Below are 9,515 nucleotides of genomic sequence, written 5' to 3'. Positions count from 1 at the left end.
AGGTGGGCAAAGGGGGAAGAAAATTACTAACTGCAAGTGTCTAAATTTCTGCAAGTTTCTCATGTGGAAACCCACTGACAGTTATGCTTACCTACGTGCCTCCAGTTTCCATCAAGGACACCTCACACGATCCATCATTTATAGTCAAGCCCTTAGATACAATTGCATTTGCACCAATCTTACTGACAGAGACCAAAACTTCAAAATCTCTACCAGGCATTTGTAAAACTTAATTATCCACCAGGAGAAATTCAAAACAAAAAAAATGCACAGATTGACAGGGCTAGACATATATCCAGAAACCAGCTACTTCTAGATAGGCCCAATACCCAGCAACCATCTACTTCTAGAGAAGCCCAAGAAGGTTATTAACAGAACACCATTTGTCATCACCTATAGACCCCAACTCAACCCCTCCAGCACATTATCAAAAATCTGGAACTAATACAGAAACATGATGCTACACTCTCAGGGGCTCTGAGTGAGAGTCCTGTCATCTCCTATAGACAACCACCGAAACTCAGGAAAATTCTCCCTAGCAACCACATACCACACCACAGAAATACTAATCCTAGAAGTTTTCTGTGCAACAAACCCTGTTGCCAGCTCTGTCCACATATTTACTCTAGAGACACCATCAATGGACCTTACCTCATCAGTTACATGATCAGGGACTTATATTCTTGTACCTCCACCAATGTAATATATACCATCATGTGCCAGCAATGCCGCTCTGCTAGGTATAGTGGACAAACTGGACAATCACTTCACGAAAGAATGAATGGACAAAAATCAGGCATTAGGAATCTGAATACACGTAAACCCATCAGTGAACATTTCAGTGGAACAGGCCACAGCATCCAAGATCTGAAAACCTGCATACTGAAACAAGGAGACTTTCAGCATCAAATTATAAAGGGAGACATCTGAATTGACGTTTATGTTGAAGTTCAACACTTTATGCCATGGTCTCAATAACGATAGCAATTACCTTATGCATTACAAGGACCTCAGGCAACTCACTTAAAAACAATGAGAAGTTCTGTGGCACCTTATAGACTAACATTATTTTGGAGCATAAACTTTCGTGGGAAAGACTTGCTCAGTCAGATGCGTGCATCTTTGCCCACAAACTCTTATGCTCCAAAATAATCTGTTAATCTATAAAGTGCCACAGGACTTCTGATTTTGGTGGATACAGGCTACCACTCTGATACTTGTCACTTAATAGACATTTGAAGTAAGTAATTTTCTTCCCCTTCTTCCCCTCCCCTCATCCTCCCTCCTTCTGTCCTAGGTAGCTGATTCGTCAGTTTTCATTTAATTTTTCCTATCTTTCTGTTAAATTCTCATCATGCCAGTTTACTTTTATCAGAGGACGTGGGTCTATTCCATGAAAGCTCATCACCTAGTAAAACATTTTGTTAATTTTTAAAGTGCTATAGGACTGCTTTTTTGTTTTGCTTTCAAAAAGGCTTTCAGTTTCTCAGAGTTTGAACATTCACAAACCACTACAAAATTCTAAAGAAAAACCCTGATCCTTGTGAACCACAATTTACTTTTCAGCCAAGTCTGCACTAAAGTGCAAGCTGATGGAATGACAGATTTATTTCCATAATTCATTTTTGCTCCATGGCCCAAGAAGAATTAGCATTTCTTAGCTAATCAAGCAACCTATAATAATGGGTTTTGTTTCAGAATCCTGGTTTTACTTTCATTTATATTAAAACAGAAGTGTTTGGAAGATCTTTTAATATCATTTTAATTCAACAAGCATTTATTGGCAAAATATTAGGATTCTTGTTTCTTAACAGTTTTTTTAAATGGGTATTTAAAAGTTAATTTTTAATTCCAAACAGATTTTCAGACAAACTCATGCTTCTAATTGAAAGGTAGTTTAAAGATTGTTGACGCTCAATTTCATGTAATACCTTAAGGTATGGGACTGATTTTAACTTTAAATTATACTAACCCTGTTTTTGTGATGTGGGGATCACAAATACAACTTTAAAAGTGGGACAATTATCTTAAAAGCACATGGGGAAAAAAAGGGCCAGATCCTCAGCCGATGTAAAGCACACTTTGGTGAATCTATGTTCTATATACCAGCTAAAGATCTAGCCTGAAGTTTGTCAGAAAAGAGCATCTCAGACCCTTCTAGGGAACTCCAGTCTCATATCAATGGAGAATAGGGACCAGGATCTCTTACACTGGGATGTATCATGAACATGTAACCAATGACAAGTGGACTCAAATCTGGGACTTCTGGAGCCTAATGCAGGAGATTTTACAGTTTGTACTAGAAGCATCAGGTGCTCAGCTAAGTCTGTAGATGAGACTCATTCTTTCTCTCTGTAAGTGGTTTAAGTCCCACTACATGAGGCAGTGAACCACACCCCTAGATTTGTGGGTCATAAACACAGCTCTGCATAAGCCAGAGAAACTACACCAGTATATCCATGAGCAGAATCTGACCCTACTTGTCTCCTGGATGGAACAGAGTATTGTTTCAGCCATCACACCCCCAGCCCCACCCCCCAACACTCTACTTATCAAAACAAGATCAATCTGAACATGGCTAAGAGTGGAGGTGAAGAAGGAGGGGGAAAGGAAAGGAATTACTGATGTCATTTGCCCTTTCACTCCGGCTGCTTAGCAATGGAATTAAAATAGAATTGAAATGCCAGGCTGCTTGGGTTCATCCACTTCTTCCACCCTGGTGGAATGGCAGTTTAAGATTGTTTTTTTGTTTTTTTTTAAAGCAGGAAAGTGTGAAGTTGGCAACAATTTTTAAATTTTTTTATTGAAGTTTGAATTTTTTCATGAGAATTTTGAAAAAAGCCAAGCAGCTCTAATGCTGTTGACCTCAAAGCAGAGGGACAAAGGCAGATTCTGGTCACAAATTCTCCAAATGACCCAGCAAGTGTATCTTCTACTTGCCCAGTTCCACCATAAATGTCTTCGGACTTCCTTCCCTGTTTCCTTTTACACACATAACAACCTTCTCAAGCTGCTATGTAAAGCCACCACCCTGTCTGTTTGAAATTTCTCCTCAAGACTGACTTGTGCTGAAAGGCATACAGGAAATTGCCAACTAAGGAGAGGCTGGTGGAGGGGGGAGGGCTCTCATATTGTATTTGTATTTCAAACAAACCAGCTAACAGTGACGTGTTTCAGACTCATCTCACTGCTGCATCTTCAGACCTGATCCAAAAGGCATTGCAGTCAATGGAAAAATTCCTATTGACTTCATCAGGCTTTGGCACAGTGAGGTGCCAGTTTATGGGAACACACATTCATATTACTCTTTTTCTTGTTTAGTCTTGTATTCTTGTAAGAGTGATGGGAAAAGAATTCTCGGGACTGCAGCAACAGGAGGGGTGGAGACACAAAATGGGAAAGAGTCTCAGGGTCCAGTGAAAGAGCAGGAATGAAGGTTTCCAGAGGAAGAAAGGAGGAGAGGATTGGAAAAAGCAGATTTACCCTTAGAGGTATAAAAGAGATAAGATGGAACCAGAGGTTCCAGATCTGAAGAAGTGGATCTGTCCCACAAAAGCTCATCACTTAAAAAATCATGTTGTTAGTCTTTAAAGTGCTATAGGACTTCTTTTTCATTTTGTGAACATATAGACTAATTCTCTGTGACTTTTGATCTACTGTTAGCTGAGTGCTGACAGTATACTTGCCTCTCCCCAGAGAAAAAAGCCTGGACACATGCAGAACTTTCCAAGAAGACATTACGTCTTAATCAGGCTTGGAAGTTGGTTTCAAGGTCCCATAAGAGCTATGTCTACATTAGAGATTTTTGTCAACAAAACCCCAGTTTTGTTCACAAAACTCAAGGAGCGTCCACACTAAAAATGTGTTCTATCGACATACTGTTGACAGAACTCGGTGCTTTTGGCAATAGCCTCTCCTCCATGAGGCAGAACATCTTTCTCAACAGACACTGTCGACAAAAAAGCCATGTGGATGCTCTGTGGTGGAGCCCTCTGTTGACAGACAGGACTTCCAGGTCATTGGGCAGCCCTGTCTGTTGTGCTTCCAGTTGGCCATTCTGCTGAGAGAACAGCTGGGCAGTCCAGCCCCTCTTTGTCAACAGAGCAGATCAACAGAGTGATCTGCTTTCATGTGTGATCACTGTCAACAAAAGTTTTGTTGGAAGATATCCGACGGTAACTTCTGCCAACAGATTGATGTAGCGTAGATGTAGCCTTGGTATATTTCCATTCAAGACTTTCATCTCTCCCTGGGATAATACTTGCCTTTGCTTGCCAAAGGCAATCCCCACTTTTCTGCCTTTGTATTCAATGTACTGTATAGATCTTACCTTTTTTTTAAAAAAAAAATGGAATGTCAGGAAAAGAAACAATATTTAAACTTCAGTTCTTTATTTTCCAAATGGAGCTAAACATGAACAAATCTTTTATGCTTAAAAGAAAATTAAGCATCTTTCTTTGATATTACCCAAAGATAGTGTCACCAAAAAAAAAAAAGGCGAGAGATTTATTTTTAGACTCAAATCAAGAAAGCAATGAAGTGTGCAAGGTTAAGCATGTTCTCATGTTCTTAAGTCCTGCTGAACTACACTGTCAGCACTCCACAAATATCAATCATAATATTGGAACCTAATCCACTTTCTCCTCAGAAAACTGTGTGTTAATAAAAGAGGAAATATCACATGAGCATGAAAATTACTTCCTTGTGAAGCAAGCCAGTGGGACTTCAGCATGGACTTATTTGCTTTGCTGAATCAGGGCCTCTAACTCATTTATATAAAACACAACCAAAGCAAAATGTGGGCCTGATCATTCAAAATCTTAGGTGAATAATTTCATCAGTTAGCAGAGCACTGCTGTGAGCTAGAGGTGAACTCCAAGGGTGAAAGTAACAAATCCCATTAAAAACATATAATAAATATGGGCTGATACTGCATGGAGCTGAGTACTTGCTGAAAAATGCTGACTTCAAGGAAGCAGAGAAGCTCAGCATTTCTCTGGAGGTTTCTGCACACTGCAGAATAAGAATCATGCAAATTACTATTTTAAGTCCCCAGTCCAATAAATAGTTTATTGTTCTAAAGAGCCTCTGTCAGAATTCCATTTGCCATACTTCTGGCTCCTTTGGTGACAATGTAAAAAAGGAGTTAATATAGAATGTTTGACAATGTAAAAAGGAGAAAATGTACTTAAAAAACGCTTACTCTTTGCCAGCATGAGGCGGTCCTTGCTTTCTTAAGACGGCTAGATGACGCTCTCCCCCTTCAACGTCAAGGGTGCTGGTGCGATGAAGTCCCATCCCACCCATCCCCCCTCCTGGGAAGCTGATCCAAGGCACAGTATTTCCTGCTGGCTGAGAAGAGCGTTCGCTTGGCTACTTTTCCTGTCCAGCTGCTCAGGGTGTGTGGCTGCAACTGTGTGCATAAAAGTATTTGTTGGGGCATTTGAAAAATGGCTGTGAAAGTCTCATGATCTTGCAGGTTTCCACTTGCTAAAGCAAACATTCTACATTGACTTCCAAGAGCTTTTGCCTCCAACAGTAAATTAACAGCAATGTGGAGGGAAATCAAGTCCAAAGGAAGGGGAGTAGTATTGTCATCCTTTACTTTTTAACAGCCATAGGAAAATTAACTGAGCTGAACATTAGGCTCTTTGGAAAGATCAATTGAATTAGGGACTAAGGGCCATTTTGTGTCCTGGTGCATGATATGAGGGGGAACCAATAAACCTTGACTTAAGAGGCATTCCTTTTTCAGTCTCCTACCCCAATGCCCTTGCACTGCAGCCTGAAATAACTACTGCTGACTCTCTGGAGTGCAGAGGCTCTCTCTTTCTCAGCACTCCATGAGGTATGGAAAGGCAGAAATATGTTTCCTTCCTCTTCTTCGGCCACAGGCACCCACCAACAATGTCTTTCAGGTGTCAATGTGGGAGTATCTGAATCCCCTGAAGGGATGAAGCAGCAGATGTAATTTCCTGCTCTCTTCCAGTAACCCCCCTCCAAAGTGGCCAAATCTTACCCTTTCTCCCCCTCACAAGGTAGTGCCTCCAAGGCATGATGGAAGCTCAAACAATCCAAATGAAATAGCTGGTTAGAGAAGGAGATTAGACTCCTTAAAAGAGAAGATTGCCCCTAGAGTTTTCCACATTGGAAAAGACACAAGCAGCATCCTCAAGTTATATGGGCCCATGGTGCCCAAGCTCAACTCCAGGAACAATCCTGGTCTAGTGGCCCAGCTCCAGCAAAGTTCAGGGGCCAGGTCTCACCCCTGGCCCTGTCAGCTACCCTGGTTCAGCAATCCCGGAGTGTTCTCCAGCCCTGCCTGTTGCCCCGGGCTATTTAAAAGACCCAGGGGACCTCACTGCTCCCACTGGCAGCACAGTGAAGCTAGAGCAGCTTCCTGGTGCCTCCCTCCAAGCATGGATGATGGCACATCCCTGCCTCCCTGGGTTGGGGTATGTGGGGGGGGAAGTTGTGTGTATCTCTGCATGCTGCTCCCACACAAGCTCTCCTTCAGCCTACTGAAGCTGAAGGAGTGGTGCCTGCCAGTAGCAGCACACAGAGACCCTCCCAACACGCCTCCCCAGGAGCCAATACTAGGAGGATTACCCCAGGTAAGCTCCCCATCACCCATCACCTCTCCCCATACCTCCTCCTACCCCCAAACGCCGCACCCTGCTTCCCCTCCTGCACTCCAATCCTCTGCCCCACCTCAGAGATTGCACCCAGACCTTATGCCCCAGACAGCCTCCTGCACCCAAAATCCCTCCCTTACCCCCCACCCAAACTCCCTCCTAAAGCCCTGCAACAGGTTGGAAGGGAGGAGCTTGGACCCATTCTGGGCACCACCAAAATTTCTACAAACCTGTCAACCCTGGGCACAAGATAGCAAATAAATGTCAAATCATAACCCTGTGTCTCTCCTGTGCAGGGGCGGCAGCTATTCCTTGCTCTGGAGTATAATCTAGGAATGCAGCTACACCCTTCCTGGAAGTAAGTGTCAGGGCATGCCATGTCAGCTGTGGCCCAGTGCTGTCTCTTTATATAGCATTAGTGCATTGTCTTACGGCTTCCAGACACGCTGAGCATTTCTGCAAATGGCTGCCTATGAAAAGCTCCAAAGAAGGATGTTACAACAAGTACTTAGTGACTGATATGTATGTCAATACAGATCCATATTGCATATGGAAAAGCCACATTAAAAACGTTAAGGCACCAAAGTCAATCACTGAAAAGTTAAGGAATGCCAGGAGTGACAGAGTGGAAAGAGCATATTTAATTCCTCTATTGGAATGGCAAGTATCACTCTGGTCAACACTGAGAGCAGAGAGAGACTCAAACGTTGCATGAGGATGGAATCCTCAGATATTTTAGCTGCTAAAATCAAAACCTGTACTGAGTACATGTGAACTGAAGTTGTTCAAAGGCATATAATTAGAGCTGGTCAGGAATTTTTCGAGGAAAGAATTTGCTTCTGAAAATTCTTATTCATCAAAATAAACTTGTACAGAAATTTATCCTCCCTGTAAAATGTTTCACCAGGAAAGTTTTTCAGGTCCAGGATCGAAAACGTGGACAGAACTAGCAAGCAAGAAAGCTGCACCAGAATATCCACATCCAGTACAGTCAGTCTGTCATTAGCCTGGTGAATATTAAATTATACTAAGTGGAAAAGCTCCACAGAAGAGATAAGAGCCTAAGTCACATAAAGCAGGGACTTGAACCTGGGTCTTTCCCATACTAAGTGACTGCATTAGATACTTGGATAGTTCTAAATAGCAATGGCCTGCTTGTTTTTATGAAAGATTTATAATGGTCTAATTATCAGTCTCATTTGGATTAACCTGTTTTGAAACACTGACTTTTTTCATAAAACAGAATTATTATAATTATTGCTTTTATCTCAGAGAGGTAGCTGTGTTAGACTGTATCTTCACAAAACAAAAATACAGTCCTATAGCACCTTAAAGACCAACAATATAATTTTTTAGGTGATAAGCTTTCGTGGGACAGACCCACTTCTTCAGCTCTGGAGAATCCTGATAATTGATAACTGAGATGAAAAGAATTGAAAAGATAGAAAAAATATGAACTAAAAGCTGACAAATCAGCTCTATAGGACAGAAGAAAGGGCCGGGGGAAAAGGGGGAAGAAAAAAGTTTCTACAAGTGTCTATTAAGTTAAGTGGGCTGCCTGGGGTCATTGCAAATATCAAAGATGGAGAAATTGTCCCTGTAATGAGTAAAGTAACTGATATCTTTGTTGAGTCTGAGGTATTAAGTATCAAACTTGAGAATAAATTCCAATTCAGATGTCTTCCTTTGTAATCTGGTGTTAAAGTCTCTTTGTTTTGGAATGCACACCATTAAGTGTTCGATACTATGACCTGCTAAATTGAAATGGTCACTTACAGGTTTACGTGTATTCAGATTCCTAATGCCTGATTTTTGTCCATTCATTCTTTGGTGAAGTGATTATCCAGTTTGTCCACTATACCTAGCAGAGGGGCATTGCTGGCACATGATGGCATACATCACATTAGTGGAAGTGCAGGAATATGAGCCCCTGATTGTGTAACTGATGAGGTTAGGTCCATTGATGGTGTCTCCAGAGTAATTATATGAACAGAGCTGGCAACAGGGTTTGTTTCAAGGATAAGTTCCAGGATTAGTGTTTCTGTGGTGTGGCGTGTGGTTGCTAGTGAGAATTTTCCTGAGATTGGGCGGCTGTCTGTAGGAAAGGACAGGTCTGTCAACCAGGGTCTGTGAGAGTGAGGTAATCATGTTCCAGTATAAGTTTGAGATCACTGATAATGCACTGGCAGGCTTGAGTTGGGAGCTATAGGGGATGACAAGCAGCGTCTTGTTATTAATCTTCTTGGGCCTATGCAGAAGAAGCTGGTTTCTGGATATTCATCTGACCCTATCAATCTGATTTTTTTTTTACTTCTCCCAGTGGGTATTAAGTTTTACACATCTCATAGAGCTGGAAGGGACCTCAGGGAGTCACTGAGTCCAGGGCCCTGCGCTCTTGGCAGGACCAAGCACCATCGCTGACAGACTTCTTTTTTTTTCCAGTTTAAAAGATCTGTTTGCTACAGACCCCTTGGCCTCCTCAAGGATTGTGCTCACAACTCTGGGTTTAACAGGCCAAGGCTCAAACCACTGAGGTATTTTACACATATGTGGCTGATATCTTGAAGTATTTGGTCTCTGTCAGTAGGATTGGAGCAGATGCATTTTTATCTTAGGGCTTGCCAATAAATGATGGATCATGTAATGTGTTCTGGAAGGAAGCTGAAGGCATGTAGGTAAGAGTAGCAGTCAGTGGGTTTCCCGTATAGAGTGGTATTGATTTGACCATAGGTGATTTGTACTGTGGTGTCCAGGAAAAGGATCTCTCATTTGGAATGGTCCAGGCTGACATCGATGGTGGGGTGCAAGTTGTTGAAATCCCTGTTGAATTCCTCAAGGGTCTTTTTATCATGGGTCCAAATGATAAAGATGTCATTGATG

Source organism: Carettochelys insculpta, chromosome 3 (assembly GCF_033958435.1).
Source record: "Carettochelys insculpta isolate YL-2023 chromosome 3, ASM3395843v1, whole genome shotgun sequence".
Classification (NCBI taxonomy): Eukaryota; Metazoa; Chordata; order Testudines; family Carettochelyidae; genus Carettochelys; species Carettochelys insculpta.
Note: the sequence above shows the minus strand (reverse complement) of the source record.